Source organism: Lissotriton helveticus, chromosome 6 (assembly GCF_964261635.1).
Source record: "Lissotriton helveticus chromosome 6, aLisHel1.1, whole genome shotgun sequence".
In the NCBI taxonomy this organism is placed as follows: Eukaryota; Metazoa; Chordata; class Amphibia; order Caudata; family Salamandridae; genus Lissotriton; species Lissotriton helveticus.
Window position 1 is genome coordinate 1550402533 of NC_136067.1, and position 18921 is coordinate 1550421453.

At 46.8% G+C, this 18921-nt stretch overlaps 1 protein-coding gene across 5 annotated transcripts in view; it reads right to left on the minus strand.

Annotated features, from left to right (window-relative positions):
- Positions 1-18921, minus strand: part of CFAP61 (cilia and flagella associated protein 61) — a 2132686-nt gene that overhangs the window by 1118695 nt on the left and 995070 nt on the right. The gene's annotated exons all lie outside the window — the stretch shown is intronic.

The window sequence follows — 18921 nt, forward strand, 5'->3', positions numbered from 1 at the left end:
CAGCTGGCTGCAGAGTGCCATGGCGACATCGGGGACCCACTGGATGTCAATAGAGATCTTTGGTTCGGCAAAGACACTGCAGGCTCGGGCAAGGAGACTTTCTAAAGGTGACCACCAGCTGGAGAGGCAAGTTGGGTTGTTGGGGAATGCCTGCACACCATCAGTTGGGCCACCCAAGGCCATGGGGCATCGGGTATTGGGGTGTCTTCTGGCGTCAGGTTTTCTTACCAACTCCGGTCGCAACCGGTGGGACCCTTCAGGTTGAGACTGCACGCGTCGTTTTGAAGTTTGAGAGAGGTCGGGGATCACCAGATCCCAGGTCAGGATCACTGGGGAGACCTCATCGTGGTGTTAACCACTCAAGCTCGGGCTGTGGGCCTCAGGTGCAGAGTGGTGCTGGGTCCCCAGAATCCGGATTCTGTGGCTGAGTCTTTGCTTGAGCAAATCCGGTGCTCATGGGAGACAGAGTCTGTATGAGGATTGCCGGACAGGTCCTCCGGGCTCTGGAGGTTGCTGGCTGGTGGACTCACTGGGTTTCTTGCTGTAGGCAGGTCGCAGACAGGACAAGCCGGTAGGGCTGGGGACAAAGCAGTTGGTGTCCTCTTCTTCCGGGTTCAGCGTGGCTCTTCAGCCTTTCTTCCTCAAATCTGAGGTGGCAAGGTTCATGGTGGCCCCTAAATACTAGATTCAGGCGCGTTAAGGTCGGGACCAATGGGTTCCTTCCTTGGAGTGGGCACACCCCCTATTATGCCACCCTCCAATGGAAGAGGGCATGAGCCTCTACCTAATTGCCTGAGTCCCCTCATCTTCAAGATGGAGGGGACTGAGGTGTGTGCTTCACCTTGCCTCCCCCACCTGAGGGGTGGGGTTAGCAAAGGTGGACACACCTCTCTTCCTAGCTTGGTTTTCCTGCCGATTCTACCACCCAAAGTGGGGGATCAGAACCGGTGGGAGCCAGTTGCTGGGGGCAGCAAAAGGCAGGGACAGCTTCCAAAGGTGGCAGGCTTTTGAAGCTTAGGAGCTTCCCCTTCGTTGACCCAGCCCATCCTGGGGGAGGAGGCATGACATCTTTCCCCTGGATGGGCTTTATTTCTGGACCTAAAGAGCAGAGGCTCTCTACCCAGGTGGTGCAGAAACCTGTCTGGTGGTGACAAATGGTGGTCAGCCATTCAGGAACCAACCTAGTGCTGGTCGTTTTTCAGGGGGCATGTCCTCTGAGTGCATTTTACATTATATCCCACACTGGCATCAGTGTTTAATATGCTGAGACGTTTACTACCAAACTTCACAGGTTTTACTAAAGCCACTACGGAGCTGTGGAGTTCGCAATGACCAACTCCCAGACCATATACTATTTATGGTTTAATACAGCTACAATGTATAAGATTGGACTTAGACACTGTAGGGTTACAGGGCTCATGCCACTGTACCCTCACCTGAGGGCTAGTGCACCCTTCTAGAGGGGTAGCTTACCTAGGCCTCAGGCAGTGGGTTGTAGGCATGGCACACAGGGATGTGTGCCATGTCGACTCTTCACTTTTCTTTGCACCAAAACATGCAGCGTACAATGGCAGTGTGTGTGTGTTAAGGTGCAGGGTATCTAAGGGTGGCACAATAGGTGCTGCAACCCTTAGAGGCCTTCTATGGTCACAGTGCCCTTGGTACCCATGGTAGCTTTTACTAGGGGCTTACCTGTGGCCAGAGATGTGCCAATTGGAAGTACAAAGGTACAGTTTTGGTAAAGAACACAGGTCCTGTGAACCATATTGGAAGGGACCCAGGGCACATCAAGTGTGTTTGCATCAGAGGTCAGTGAAAAAATGGATGGTAACCATGCAAAAAGGGGCATTTTCCTACAACTTGAACAAGCAATTTACTTAATTTACTCATCTCCCCTTTAAAGTAGTATGTCTCAACTGCTGCCACTACCCCTAGATGAACTGATAGTCAAGAGGAATTATATCTCCCAGAGAAGAGACACAGTTCCTCCTCAAAGACCCACTCCAAGGAGTCTTCCTCTGCCGACTCAAACAGAAACTACCCTCCACCCCGGCCACTTACAGAGGCTGCTGGCTGCCTTGCTGCACACCTGGCCCCAGCTCGCCAAAGACAAGCACAGTGATGGATCACTTATGCCAAATACAAAGAGGCAGGAGGTAAGGGTTGTACAGAGGGAGCCGAGAAACTCTGAAGGCAGTTGCACCAGGCAGAAGCAGAGTTCAGTTAAGAGAGTCACTGTTAGCTCTTATCGGCAATATCCACTGCAATATCGAGAGTTGCTCTCCAGGGTGATTCCACTGTTTCCCAGGAGCAGTTCTCCCTTTACACAACTGCGAGTAATATCAGTTCGAACACTCAGCCAGGCCTCTCCGCCCTCCGACATCTTCCGATGCGTTCTCCACTACAGACCACATGACACTAGCACTCACACGAAGTCTGTGGGCAGGCACAAGCATGGTTAGGAAGGGGAGGGTTGACTTCTCCAAAAAGATATAAGATGTTAAGGAGCAATTAACACTTAACTGGTCTAAGTGGTCCAAAATGTAAAGTAATGTTCCAGGAGCACAGGATCTGTGGCTATCCCTCTGAGTTCAGCTTCCATCACCACATGCTGGTTGAGCAGTTTTGAAGTGCATGCTTGCCTCAAAGGCAAAAAAAGTAACTAAAAGAAAATTTGTATCTGCTCTGTCTTAAAAGCCTGAGAATGCTGATGGTGGTGGAGAACGTCTTAGAGGAGAGGAGTGGCAATGATTTGGCAGTCACTGCTCAACGTGCACAAAGATTTAGGATCTTGTTGTGTATGTTTGAGGCAAAAAACATATTGCAGTCAAAAATTAGATCATAAATGACGACTTCTTTATTTGAATTCAGCAGTGAGGAGTTCTGCCTTGCTTGTCTACATAACCTATATAGACCCCTGTACTGGAGGTAATATAAACAAGGTCACATGAGAAGCTCAGCCGATGGAGTGGAGCTAGATGACCTGCAGCTTCTGGTATACATGCCAGCTCTGGATGCCCTGCACAGCCCAAAGGTGGGACTGAAAACAAAAGATACATGATACTGGACACATATGAAGAAGGAGTTTAATTAGCTGATGCTTTCGAGAGACAAAGTTCCTACACTTCAAAGAACAATGTGTGCCCTGATAGATAGAAAAGGGATCATCATATCCCTAGCTTTAAATTACACGTTTATTATTAGATGGCAAAGGTCCAAACAGAATGCAGTGTCTTTGGGAGGTCAATGATAAAAGTCTCAATTTCTTATTAACTACATTCTTTAAAAAAAAAAGCTATGTGCTATAGAGGATCAGGGTGATGTGGAAGCTAGCGGGCAGTAGACACACTTGTACTGTATAGAAGAGAAGAGCCTATGCCTCTTTTGAAAAAAGAAAAATGAAGCCTGTGTACCTAATGCTCAGGAGCAACGCGCCACCTGCTTGGTACAGAGTGGATGAACTGAAGGAAAGGGTGCTGAAGCTGGGTACTGCAGTACAAAAGGGGGTGGTGACGGACGGAGCATCTGAACCAATCAAACACTCACACCCAGTCAAAAGATCTGGGTTTGATCTGTGGTTCTCAAAAAATCCGGACCCTGGTGTTTTCCCGATATCGAGGTCCAATACCCGTGTCACAAATCCTCAACGCACCAAGACGATTTTGGTATCTATGAACCGATAATAATTAGGACATCATTCCTATGTATTTGCGTCACAATCGAGGGTTGCCAACACCCCGAAATCGTAGTTTCCGTCCCCATCCCTTAAACTCCATTTTGTGAACGGCATCCATCTTGCATCTTGCCCTCATGTTAAGTCAATTAAAGGTCGAGCTTGATCAAAAGGGACACGTCCACCTTTTCGTGACTTCCCCCTGACCTGTCCCAACTGACTCCATGGCCTTAGGCCAAACCTGTTTGGGCAGCTCCTCGCCCAGTGGCCGAATACGATAGCATCAATACATAACATTCCACAAACCATTCACACATACAGACCATGCTTTCTGCAAACATGCACCTGTCCACATTCCTTGTTTATGGCCAGTTTTATGACTGGGTTGTGCCTTCCTTTATTAAGGTTTCATCGATATCTGATGGGAGTTCCAGGCCTAACTGGGTAATCTATCAACAAACTGGACATCTAAAATATGGGCTTGCTTACATGACTCTGCTCTTTGTATTATTGTAGAAATATGTGTATAGCCATATCATAAACTCAGGAATTCTTGCTTGCAGCTATTATTTTTGTATATAAGGAGACGGCTGGTTCTGTAAAAACGAACAGTCTCCCGAGAACCTACTCTCCGTGCGGTGTACTTCTGGGACACGTGTTACTTGGTAGCTACCAATAAAACTTGATCTTTGACGGTAACTAGAAGACACCGTGTTTCTGTGGTCCGGAACAAGGGAGAACTCAGAGGTCCTCGGGTGCTACCCCCTGGCACCACCGGGTTCCTAAAAACCCGGCACCTCAGTTGGCGCCCAACTCGGGGCGATATCAAGCGGTGACGGTCCAAGCCAGATGTTCGTGAGGAGCTTCGTGTGAAAATTCCGGAGGACGGCCAGCCACTTCAGCGACCCCTGTATGTCGACGTGGTTCCGAAGGTCTTTGCTGCGAGGTTCCCCGCGTCCCGACGGCTACGAAGGACTGCTGCCCTGACTATCGCCTTGTTTTGGACCCAGTGATCTTTGGTAGAGCGAAACGATAGACGAGTCTTCTAGCGACGTCACAGATCTTCAAATACTTCAGTTAAGTATAAGTGGAGCGTCTCCCAGTCCTTAGTTTGTCCTTAGTTTTTGGTATCCTTGAGATACGCTTTGATTTGGTACTTGCAAGCCCCAAAGCCGAAGGACTCGTGTATTCACGAGATATATCGTAACAGATAATCCTTTGAAGTTTGAAGCTAGACTAGTGAGCGAAGATGCCTGGTTTTAGCAGACTTGGAAACTTGTTTTGTCTTGGTTGTAGTAAGGACTCCCGATTAGAGGAATCTTGTCCGGTTCCTCCAATTGGAACTCCAACGTATGAGCTCTATGTAAAGCACGGCGTAGGTCCTATAACATATAACGAAGTATGGATAAAATACACCCGCAAGGATGGTGTTTTAAAATGGCCCCAATACGGTAGTTTCGACTCAGAAGTTTTAGATAACCTAGAAGTCAAACTATTCAAGAAGAAAGCCCGACCGGCGATGTTTGACTCTTTCCGCTTATGGCGTAAAGAGGCCAAACAGAAGGAAATTAAATTAGAAAAGAAGAATAAGAGGGAAAGAGGTATTTCAGTAATGCAAGCCGCGATAAAATTTAAAGACAACGAAGAGGATCGAATAAGTGAGCAGTTGCACAGGCAACGTAAAATGGCAATAGATAAATGCTACCCCGTTTTGCCATCTCTTCAGCGAGAGACAGTAAAAGAGCGTGAAAAAGATCCATTAATGGCTCATTTGCTAAGTTCGCCACCACCCTATGCACAAAATGCCACAGCACCTCCGCAACCTTTAGTTGCACCTCTGGTAGCTGTTATACAGGCTCCTTTACCGCACTCACCGGCTACTGTCCAGCTGGCTCCTGTTTCTCTGGCGCAGCCTCCTCAAGGCTCACCGATCACATCTACTTCTCCTACTGTTCCTTCTAAAATTTCGCCTAGCACACTTTCTAGTCTCTCTGATACTCGTTCAACGAACATTTCTGTTTCTACTTTGCGTGACTCTGTTCTACCACCAGTTATTCCCCCACTTTCACCTTTCGTCTGGCATAAAATGGCCAGCATTGTTACTAACTTTCCTTCACCACTTTTTCGGTCGCCTAAAACGACCCCTAACACGGAACGAAGACAATTACGAAGACAAATGCCCGATTATCAGGAAAGGGAATGTTTGAATAAGTTAGCACGAAATTGGGCTATGGACACAGCAAGATATGATGTAGAGTCTGTCATGAACGTTTTCCGTCAATGGGATGAACCAACGCAAAGATACGTCTTTGAGCAGATGTGTGTTTTTCTGTGTGAGGATTTGGTAGATAGTGGTCAGAAGACCAACGAGCAAGAGTTGTGTAGTGTACGATTTAAATTTGGGGAGGGTATGATTGTAGGTCCCGACGTTGAAAAAGCAGTTGAGATATTATTATCACATAGAAGTACGGGTGGTAATTCTGGGTCATCCTCTGACAGTGGTACATCCAGCAGGAAAAGAGCGAGACAGTACCCCATGAGAGAGGTTCCTCCGGTCTGGAGGGAAGGTGACGCAACTGCAGTTCCACCGGTTCTGCCTCATTTGCAGCGTGTATGGGTACATGTCCCCTGGAAAAGATCCGAAGTTTTAGCACTCAAGCAGACACTACCCGATCCCCGTAAAAACCCGACTGGGTATTATAAGGAGTTGTCCCAAACTGCCAGCTCATGTATAATGAATTTAGCGGATATAGACATGTTGTTTGGGAACGTTGTTCCACATCCTTTATGGAGTAAGATACGTCATGCAGATCATGACCAAGAATTAGGTGACTCGTGGGCGAACATTGCGACTACAGATGCTAGACAAGTCGGTGGTTTCAAGCCTGAGCCGTTAATAGCTGAACTTCCCGGTAGAATTATTGCGTACATGAAGACACTTATGCCTGAAGTACGCGTAAACTGGGACAAGCTATCCGCGTGCAAGCAGAAGAAAGACGAAAATGTGTCTGACTTTTTCACGAGATTTGAGGAAACTTTCACTGACCATAGTGGTCAGGATATGGCTACCGAGGGTGGCCAAAGATTGTTTGTAGACAAGTTTGTACACAATCTGCTTCCCGAACTGTGTGCTAAACTAAAAGATTCAGAGAGTGCTTGGGCTGTCTCTACGTCAGCGCAGATTCTAGCAACAGCTCAGTACTACGAAAACAGGCGCAAAGACGAGCTAGACAAGGCAGACAAAAAGACGAAAGATCTAAAAACTAAAGTTCTTCTCCAACAGGCCTATCCGCCTCGTATGGCTAGCCAGCCCAATTATCAACAGAATAAGCAGTATTCTAGAGACGCGCAAGGAAACGAGTCTTCCCACCAGCGTGTTCCGTATGGCCCGAATCAATGTGCGTATTGCAAGGAAGAGGGTCATTTTAGGAGTAATTGTTCGGCTCTTGCGCGACGCTTAAACGGTGTTTCAGGTGTAAGAGGGAGAGGTGTTCAACATGCCCCCAGAGGTAGGGGCCGTGGAAATTTCTCCCAGTACACAGCTTCTTTTCTGCCTCAAAATTCCATGAATAGCTTTGACCAACAGAATAACGCATCGTCTAGGTCAGCTCAGTACTATGCTGACGACTATTACACCGAACACGACAATGAGGGTAACGATTGCTAGGACAGCCATGGACAAAGAGAGGGAGTTGTTTCAGTTCCAGTAGACCAAGATGGACCTTATGTCAAGGTAATTACGTCAGGAGTGTCAGAGCCATTTCTGCTGGATACTGGTGCTACAAAAAGTTCTATTATGCACTCAAAACTTCCTGGCGCACCTTTGTCTGGCGAAATGAATGTCTCAGTAGGCTTCTCTGGCGCCCCTGTTAGAAACCCGATCTCTAGTCCTATATCCCTTTCTGTTGGCCCCTATGAATTGGAAGCACCCCTCATTCTTACAACAGGTTGCGGTGAAAATTTGTTAGGATTGGATTTGCTAAAAAGGTTGTATGCGACTTTGTACTGTTCTCCCTCGGGAGTACAACTTACCTTAGGGAAAAAAGTCATTTCTCCAATGTATTTGTCGAAAGAAGGTATTCCAACCGAATTATCATCACTTCCTGATATACTGTGGGCTAATGGTTCCAATGACGTAGGTCGTTTGGAGATAGCACCGTATGTCATAACTTTGAAAGCCAACGTCGGATTGCCACGTATTCCTCAATACAAAATATCTAACGAATGCGAGAAGGCGTTGTTAACGATCATTTATGATTTGATCGATAAAGATGTTATTGAAGAAACAACAGGGAACGTTTGTAACAGTCCAGTTTTACCGGTCTTAAAACGTACTGATCCTTCACAGCCCCCTGTGTATAGGTTTGTGATTGACCTCAGAGAGGTAAATAAGGTAGTTATCCCACAGTTTCCAGTTGTCCCCGACATTACTGCTTTATTGACAATGGTTCCAGCTTCAGCAGACTGGTTCTCGGTGATTGACCTGAAGAACGCTTTCTTCAGCATCCCGATCGCCGAAGAGAGTAGAGACCTTTTCGGCTTCAATTTAGGAGGACGAAGCTTCCGCTTCAAATGCGCTCCTCAAGGCTACTGCGAAAGCCCATCTATATTCAGTCAGGCACTGAAAACACAACTAGACACAATTGTGCTGCCAGATGGGTCAACTTTGATCCAGTACGTAGACGATCTACTGATCGCCGCAGACACTGAGGAGATTTGCAAACAAGCCACGTTGTTATTATTGCGCCACTTATGTGACATGAAGCACAAAGTCTCCCTTTCAAAGCTGCAATTTTGCCGACAAGAAGTAACCTACCTAGGTCACATCTTATCGAAGGAGGGAAGGAGACTGACACCAGAAAGAATACAGGCAATTACAGAACTAAGTGCCCCAAGGACACAGAGAGAGATTCGAGCCTTCTTGGGCATTACATCGTACTGTAGACAATGGATACCGAATTTCTCACTACTAGCCAAGCCCTTGCTGGCACTACTCCGCAAAGACACGCCTAATCCTATGCCTTGGTCTGAAGATTGTCAGACGAGTTTCCACGAGTTGCGTGATGCATTGTGTTCGGCCCCTGTGTTGGGAAACCCCAACTACAGTAAGCCTTTTACATTGTATGTCCACGAAAAGGAAGGTTGTGCATTATCAGTCTTAACGCAACACTTTGGGGACAAACAGCGCCCATGCGCGTATTTTTCGGCAACTCTGGATCCAGTGGCTAAGGCACTGCCAAGTTGTCTAAGAGCAACCGCCGCAGCAGCTGTCTGCATTCGACAGTCTGCTGGACTAGTCATGAATAACACTCTGATCGTTATGGTTCCGCATGCAGTTGACATTTTGCTAAATAGGACCAAGACACAACATCTTACTAGCGCTCGACTATCCAGTTACGAACTTACCCTGCTAGCAAGTCACATCCACATAAAAAGGTGTGATACACTCAACCCCGCTACGTTATTACCCATCCCGACAGAGACAGACAAGATTGACAAACATGACTGCTGTTTCAGGACAGAAGAAGAGACAAAAGGGAGAGTAGACTTACAGGACACTCCCCTTCCCGAATGCAATGATACTTTGTGGGTTGACGGTTCATGTTTCAAGTTGCCGAATGGTGATACGACCACAGCATACGCCGTAACGACATTATACACCATTGTAGAGACTGCACGCATTTCCCACAATTCTGCACAAGCTGCAGAGCTGATTGCGCTTACTAGAGCATGTGTGTTGGCGAAAGGAAAGCGAGTGAATGTGTACACTGACAGCCAATATGCCTTTGGTGTGGCTCACAGTTTTGGGAGATTGTGGCGTGAACGTGGGTTCCTTACGTCCCATGGTGCAAAGATACAACATGGCCAGCTAGTTAATGAGCTCCTTGAGTCACTCACCTTGCCCCTACAAGTCGCCATTATAAAATGCAGTGCACACAAAAAGATTCAGGATGATGTTGGCCGCGGAAATGCATTGGCAGATGAGGTTGCGAAAGAAACTGCAAGGAACACAATGAGTCGGATGTATGTTATGGGTCCCGCTAGATGGACTTCTGATGTGGGAATGTGCGAGGACACCATTGAAAGCGTAAAATCGATACAAGCTGAGGCCACTGAGAACGAGGTGAATGAATGGAGAGAAAGCACAGGTAGATTGGATGCGAATGGTTGTTGGGTCGAACTATCAGAACACCAGCGATGGCTATTACCTAATGCATACGTACTTGCAGTAGTAACGATGGCTCACGGAATTGCGCACATCAGTTCGAAAGGAATATGTAAACTATTGGCCCCAGTATGGCAGAATAGCAATATCCCAAAATATGCAAAGAATGTGGTTAAAAAGTGTATGGTGTGTTTGAAGTACAATCCCGGGAGGGGAACCCCAACTCCAACTGGTCATTTTGCGCCTCCAACGTACCCGTTCGAGGTTTTACAGCTCGACTTCATCCACATGGAGAGGTGCAACAACCTAAAGTATGTGCTCGTCGTTGTCTGCGCCTTTTCAAGATGGGTGGAAGCGTACCCCCTTAAGGACAATACCGCTTTATCAACTGCCAAAACACTCGTCAAAGAGTTCTTTCCGAGGTTTGGTATGCCTAGAATTGTCTGGAGTGATAACAGAAGTGAATTCGTAGGATGCGTGATGAAGAGAGTGTGTGAGTGTTTAGGCATCCACCAAAAATTCCACGCTGCAAATCACCCCCAATCAGCTGGATTAGTAGAGTGCTACAATGGCACTCTAAAACTCAAACTAGCCAAGATCCAAGCCAGTACAGGTCTTAAATGGCCTGACGCACTGCCTCTAGCGCTTTTGTCAACCAGAATGACTGTCCACTCCAGATTAGGACTTAGCCCCCATGAAATCGTGTTTGGCCGCCCAGCCAACGTCTGGGGCGTGCCAAGACCCAAGAAACTAAGTGAGATAGAACACCCCGTACTACTTGACTATTTGTGCGAATTGACAACTAAATTGCGTGTTTTACACCAACAGGTTCACAGTTCCTCTCCACCAGCCTCTGACGATCCAGGTCACCTCATCCAGCCCGGCTCGTGGATTTTGGTGCGGAATTTCCAGCGCACCAACAACGGACAGCCGAGGTGGACCGGACCGCACCTAGTGCTGCTTTCAACAAGATCTGCTGTTCGGGTGGAAGGCAAGAAGAACTGGGTACATGGGACCCACTGCAAACGGGTCCCTCTACCCCTTCCATACGACCGGTGGGTCAACAAAGGACTTGCCGACTCCGAGACCGAATCCGTACCTCGCTTCATCCCTTTCAGCGATGCACGTTTGAAAGAAACTAGTACTGAAAAGGAGAGTGATCATATTTTACAAGGACTTGTGTCGCCGTCTATGCAATTGGACACTACCGAACCTGAGACGCTGTTTGAAGACCACACCATACCTGGGAAACGACGGTACGACCTGCGGTCTAAACAAAGAGACTAATAAACGATTGACCTAATGTGATTTCCCTTTTCCCCTAAGAACTATTTTTTTGATTTTTTTTAGCTCTCTCGTCCCAGGGGAACTAGCTCATTTTTTGATTTTTCGAACCGCCATCCGGTTCTGCTGCTAGGGTCGCGGTTGAAGTCTGGGGAGTGCAACTGGGAAGTTCTAGGTCCACGGGAGTTACCCCGGACTGAGCAGAGCGCGCTCCCTGGGAGAATCAATCAACCACCGCGGGCAGCAACTAGAGGATGGAGTTTCCAAGGGTAGAGAGACCTATCAGACTCACGAACTTCGGAAAACAGTTATGCACAATACTGTCCAAAAGAAGATTCCTGATACTATGTGTTTTAATGTTATGTAGCATACTTGTGTTTTTTACTGGTTATACTCTATTCGTATTTAAAGTTACCTTTTCGAATGACACCCAGCCACCATCTCCTCCCACTATTTCTCCACACTACTTTCACCCTCTACCTGAACACGAGTCTGCCCGAAGACTCGAATTTGTAAACAATTCTTTCATTCAGCTCCTACACCAACACCAGTCCGTAATGAACGCATCAAACTGTTGGATATGCGGACTTATGCCACACACAACCGATAAGGGGATCCCATACTTCATTTTGCCATTCAGCTACTATGGTTCTCTGTGGGCTTTCCAGACCATGTTCCTATTCGCCCTAGAACCATACCCGACCCGTTCCACTGCGAGCGATTCCAATAACAAGGCACTAATTGCAGGGATAAGGAATATGAGTAGGGATATCGACACATATCTGACAATGCCCAAAGATGAACTCAGTCCCTATACCCGTTGGAACGTGACCAAACATGGGGTTTACCTGGTCAAGAGCCAGGCAGCAAAGAAATCCCGCCCAGTTTGGATAGTGCCCCACCGAGGTCACTTATGCTTACAGGGTATTGGTAGGGACCCCACAGCACAGTTAGGAAAGAGCATTTGCACGGAAACATACGTATTTACTTCCCGGACTTCCCCTATACTTTTGGCAGCCAAAGGCACGTATTTCGTTTGCCACGACCAAGCCTACACGTGGTTGCCCCCTGATTTCTCAGGTACATGTTTTATCTCATTTCTGCTGCCTCCCACCTACACGGCCAGAGCAGATTACCATCGGACAAGGACAGCTAGGGGTGTCGTGAGTAAAGACGACACCGCGGGTCAGGAATTCGCTGACTTCGCAAAGGTTTTTCTGCCATTTTGGGGGCCTATGGTGAACAGCAGAAATATTCGCCAGTTATCGAGGATAGTTGAATCCGCCGTGACTACGACGGCCGGAGCACTTGGCAATCTGACAACCGAGCTTCAGTCGGATCGACTTATGACCCTTCAGAACCGAATTGCCTTAGACATCATACTCGCCGATCGTGGTGGTGTGTGTAGAGTCATCCAATCCAGTTGTTGCATATTTATCCCTGATAACGCACCGACAGTATACCAGGCCATCTCCAAACTACACGAAATATCTGGTTCCCTTCACGTTGAGAAAGGGGATTGGTCCCTGCTGGGGTGGTTCTGGGAGCTGATCACTGCCTGGGGATGGAAAATTTTGATCTTCATTGGGATGACCTTGGCACTTCTGTTCATGTTTTGCCTATGTATACAGTGTGCTCCTGCACTATGTGGCCTCTGTGCTACCTCGTGTGTACGGAAGCCTGTGTCACGGGACGAGCTGAGTAACAGAATGATGCTACAGCAACATCTCCACGAATTTCTTCATACCGATTTGGACTCAGATTAGCATGAGTTATTGCCTTATATGAGGGTCTGTGGTTCTCAAAAAATCCGGACCCTGGTGTTTTCCCGATATCGAGGTCCAATACCCGTGTCACAAAACCTCAACGCACCAAGACGATTTTGGTATCTATGAACCGATAATAATTAGGACATCATTCCTATGTATTTGCGTCACAATCGAGGGTTGCCAACACCCCGAAATCGTAGTTTCCGTCCCCATCCCTTAAACTCCATTTTGTGAACGGCATCCATCTTGCATCTTGCCCTCATGTTAAGTCAATTAAAGGTCGAGCTTGATCAAAAGGGACACGTCCACCTTTTCGTGACTTCCCCCTGACCTGTCCCAACTGACTCCATGGCCTTAGGCCAAACCTGTTTGGGCAGCTCCTCGCCCAGTGGCCGAATACGATAGCATCAATACATAACATTCCACAAACCATTCACACATACAGACCATGCTTTCTGCAAACATGCACCTGTCCACATTCCTTGTTTATTGCCAGTTTTATGACTGGGTTGTGCCTTCCTTTATTAAGGTTTCATCGATATCTGATGGGAGTTCCAGGCCTAACTGGGTAATCTATCAACAAACTGGACATCTAAAATATGGGCTTGCTTACATGACTCTGCTCTTTGTATTATTGTAGAAATATGTGTATAGCCATATCATAAACTCAGGAATTCTTGCTTGCAGCTATTATTTTTGTATATAAGGAAACGGCTGGTTCTGTAAAAACGAACAGTCTCCCGAGAACCTACTCTCCATGCGGTGTACTTCTGGGACACGTGTTACTTGGTAGCTACCAATAAAACTTGATCTTTGACGGTAACTAGAAGACTCCGTGTTTCTGTGGTCCGGAACAAGGGAGAACTCAGAGGTCCTCGGGTGCTACCCCCTGGCACCACTGGGTTCCTAAAAACCCGGCACCTCAGATCCATCACCGTTCTTTAGCCCACTCTGCCACCCCAGTTCAGACATGGCTATATGCAAATCAGTCTGACCCTGTGCCTAATGGGAACAGTCCAGCCCGAACTGCCAAGCCATGCCTTCCCTGGACCGGAAACAAGCTTCCGAGGACCGGTTTCTGGCATTACAGCCATCTTCAGCCGGCTTGCTTGAATCCAGTGGCAAAGTGAGCAAGGGACTCACGTCTGAGCATACCCTGCCACACTTATGGCGGCCAAAGCGGTACAAAAGGGGGTGGTGATGGACGGAGCATCTGAACCAATCAAACACTCACACCCAGTCAAAAGATCTGGGTTTGATCCATCACTGTTCTTTAGCCCACTCTGCCACCCCAGTTCAGACATGGCTATATGCAAATCAGTCTGACGTTGTGCCTCATGGGAACAGTCTAGCCCGAACTGCCAAGCCATGCCTTCCCTGGACCGGAAACAAGCTTCCGAGGACCGGTTTCTGGCATTACAGCCATCTTCAGCCGGCTTGCTTGAATCCAGTGGCAAAGTGAGCAAGGGACTCACGTCTGAGCATACCCTGCCACACTTATGGCGGCCAAAGCGGTACAAAAGGGGGTGGTGATGGACGGAGCATCTGAACCAATCAAACACTCACACCCAGTCAAAAGATCTGGGTTTGATCCATCACTGTTCTTTAGCCCACTCTGCCACCCCAGTTCAGACATGGCTATATGCAAATCAGTCTGACCCTGTGCCTCATGGGAACAGTCCAGCCCGAACTGCCAAGCCATGCCTTCCCTGGACCGTAAACAGCTTCTGAGGACCGGTTTCTGGCATTACAGCCGTCTTCAGCCCGGCTTGCTTGAAACCAGTGGCAAAGTGAGCAAGGGACTCACGTCTGAGCATACCCTGCCACACTTATGGCGGCCAAAGCGGTACAATAGGGGGTGGTGATGCTCACTTTGCCACTGGATTCAAGCAAGCCGGGCTGAAGACGGCTGGAATGCCAGAAACCGGTCCTCAGAATTACCAAAGTACTCTAGGCCCTTGGCAAGAGATTGAAGAATCTGAGTACCTGCAACAGCTATAAATTAGTAAACATGTATCACAGGAATCTTGCTGTGAGAATGTTTTGCAGAGACACGGAAGAGGGTGAGAAGCGATGGCGGTGAGGAGGGTTTGAAGAAACATGTTTGTGTATGAGTGGACAAGTAGGCACATAAAACACAGACAGCCGGTGGTAAGGAGGAGACTATAATATTATGGGATGGGTCGAGATGGTTGGATAGTAAGTAAGTGGTACCAGGGGGGACGATGGAGAAAGTGACCAAAGGGAAGAGGAAGATGAGAAGGTGTTTATTATAGTTCGTAATGAAAAGAAGACAAGACGAGAAGATGGTAAAGCCTCTTCTTTATTCAGTCATCCACTCTCTTTAGCTGACAAAACTGTCAGAGCTGTCATATACCTGAGCATTCTCAGCGGCAGGACAGCCACGTAATTCTATATTTAATTGCTGCCAAGTGAAGTCCGTGGAACCCACTTAGGATTGTACTAGGATTGTACTACACTTACCAGCATGCCCCTGTGCACTAAGCAACACCCACGATGGGCGGGACAATACAAATAGGCATGCTGGTTCTCCTGGTGACTCTTAAGCAGCTGCCCATGAAGAAGAGGCTAAAATACCTCGAAACGCGTCGGCATTATGAACATGTTGCCGGGATGTGGTTGCTGGCCGCCATAAACTAATGAACCCTCTGGTTTGCAGCAGCAGTCGTGTGCGCCCAGAAATGCTTTGGGCCTTTCCTTTGTTGAAAATATATATATGTATGTATGTATACATACATACATATAATACATACAGGGTTATGCTTACTAAATTACAACAGTGTTATTTTTTATATATATATATATATATATATATATATATATAACCATGGTGTATCTGTTAAAAGAGGAGGGGTGGAGAATGTTTCTACATGCACTGTATTTGGGGCCATATGTATCATCAACCTGATTTGCGATTTTTCAGAATCGCAAATAGGGATGTATGTACAAATTCACAATTTTTTTGCGAATTCTTAGTATTCCTTAATTGCGATTCGCAAATTGCGAATCGCAATTAAGGAATACTTTCCCATTCATTTCTATGGGCCAGGAGGCCCATAGGAATGAATGGGAAGTTAGTCTCAATTTGCTATTCGCAATTTGAGAATCGCAAATTGTGAATAATTTCAAGGTTGCAGGTGTGTCCAAAGGACACCCTGTGGCACCCCTGAAATAAGCATGGGTGCACATGTGGCGCACATACATGCCCTAAGGGCATGTATGTACGTCACATGGCACTTAGAAAAACGACAAATATGTGCATTTTTCAATGAATTCGCAAATTACCACCAACTTGAAGTTGGTGGTAATTTGCGATTCCTTAGGGACAATTTGCATTTTTTTTGCTTCATACATTGCATTTAAGGAAACGCAAATTTTGCGATTCCTTGTTTTGCACCAGATTTTCCTTAATACATACCATTTTGCAAATTCGCATTCGCAAACGCCGAAATTCTGCGAATTTCGGCATTTGCGAATGCGAATTTGCTTGATACATATGGCCCTTGGTACGGAAACCCCGGAAATAACTGCATAACAATGTTGAGCTAAGCGCACCTCGTCCCCTGTGTCTAACATTTCTGGCTGCCAGTGGGAACTTGACATGTCTTATATACAATATATTACATTTTTTGTAAATTTATTTTCAACACCATTATTTTTAATGGCAGTTTGACGTCACACGGCTCAGGAAGTTATTATTAGGCCTGGCAGAAATGTAAATTTCTCCAGTGTAAAATATAGCATAAAACGACGGATTTGCATTTCGCAATTGCAACCCCAAAAAAATTACACGCATTTCGCACACCCTTAAATTACGCTCAATTGACATTTCCTCTTCTTCTGGTGTGCTGTGCAGTCGCTGTGAAGAGTAGTAGAACCAGGCAGACTGAGGCTCTTGAGTATGTGCTGGTTATTCTGTGCTGTGCATATTCCAAGAAAGGTCATTTTGTTCCAAAGCAAGGAGCAAGTTAGGAAATAAAAATACACATACATTGGGATTTGTGTTAAATACACATGCATTAGCATTACTGCAATAACTACTTTGAAAGAAGGCTTGGCCCAGTGCATAAAGAGTTATTATCAGCGCCAGGACCACTGCCAAGATTTGTTTATACACTTTTTTTAACAACTTTATTTAGCATTTTGTAGAAAAACATGATACACATTTCAGCATCATTTCAAGTATTGGAGAAGACAATAGCACGAGAGGGTCCGGCACATGCTGCTTCCTAAAATCATACAAGGGGGAGAAGTAGGGGAGGATCAACATTGATGGGAAGAGGACAGCAGCCTCCTTGCCCCCCTGCCCCTCAAGCCTCACAAGCCACACTTATGAATAAAAACACCATAGTAAAGATAAATACAAATGGAGTTGGGATCAGGGTGGGTCGCTCTCTGGTTCTGAGGGGGACTGTACCCATATATCGGAGGCCCTAAATGTTTTAGACATAGTAGGGTGTATGCCCCCTATTCTGTTTTGGCGACGTATGTGCGTGGTGAAGGGACGCCATGTACCATTGAATTTATCCACCCTGTCCCTAAGTATAGTTGTAAGCTTCTCTATAGTGTATAGATTACATACTTTTCCCTGTCACAGGTTCAACATAGGGGATTGCGGCTGTTTCCACATTTGTTCTATGCACAGTCATGCTGCCAGTTGTAGTGGGGAGAGGAGGCACCCTTGTGGGGTCGAAGAGGGAATCAATCAATCAATCAATCAGGGGTTTATAAAGCGCACTACTCACCCGTGAGGGTCTCAAGGCGCTGGTGGAGGGGGGCCAGCTCTGGATCAGGGAAGAGGTCTATCTGCCTCAAGGGATCGTGGGGCAGAGTGGTGTTGGTAATGGTGTGTATTGTTTGGAGGAGTTTGTCCCAGAATGTTTGAACACTCCGGCATGCCAACCACGTATGCAAAACTTAACCCCGCCCCCCACAGCCCTTGTAACCAGCTCAGAGCTGCCAAAAATTTTATGGAACCGTATTGGCATCAGCTACAAACGTGTGAGGAGTTTATGTTTTCTTTGTAGCGGAGACAAATAGAGGACTTGGAGGCCCTTTGCCATATTGCTCCCCAAGAATCATCCGTGATGTGAACATTCAATTTCCTTTTCCATTGTTTCATGTAGGCATGTTTATTTGGCTGGGTGAAGTTGAGTATATGGGGGTATAACCATGCTATGCTCTTGTGTCTAACATTGCAAAGATACAGAGATTCTATAGGTGTCTCCATCCTCTGCATGGCCAGTCGAGCCGATGGACGCCCAGCCCAGTGTAAAGTTTACCCTATCCTATTTGCCTCCAGCCACAGGAAAAGTCCCAGCTGCAGGCCCGGTTCTAGCGGGTGGGCCGGGTGGGCAAGGCACACCCAAACAGGAGCCTTGGCCCTCGCATGGAGGGCTTGAAGGCAAGCGTGCAACTGCAATGCACAGGTCGTGTGTGTCAGCCCAGGCCGAGACAGCTTCCCGGGCGCACACACACAGAGACAGTTTTAGAGATTTTCGCAGCCTTGCCCGAGTACTTCACAGGTCTTTAAAGACCATTTAAATGTTAACAAGGCTTTGTTTATTTTTTCACCCCTTCATCCCTTTATGGTGAAAGGCGACAAATCCTTTCTTTGACAATGGTAACCTTTGGTAACTTTGCCTACTGTCCTGCTGTGTTGATATTTGTTTTTCTGTGCAGCACAGGAGAAAAGAAGTTTGTTTATTCCTAGTCACCTTTCCTGACCCCTGCAGCGGCTTATCACATCAGGCTGTGACACAGTTTGACTAATTTAGTAGGTAAGAGAATGTGTTGCTACATTTTTTTCATTTTAAAATCTGCACAGGACCAGCAGGACACATACTTCGTGTGTGCTTCATTTAAACAGTTTTTATCATTATCATGGCCGATGCAGGACAGCAATAACTAAGACGATACAAAATGCCCAGATAACGCTGGTGATTAATGATCCTTCTGGAGAGCAATCATTTGTCTGTTAGTAGTTTTTAAATGCAGATGAATTGTAT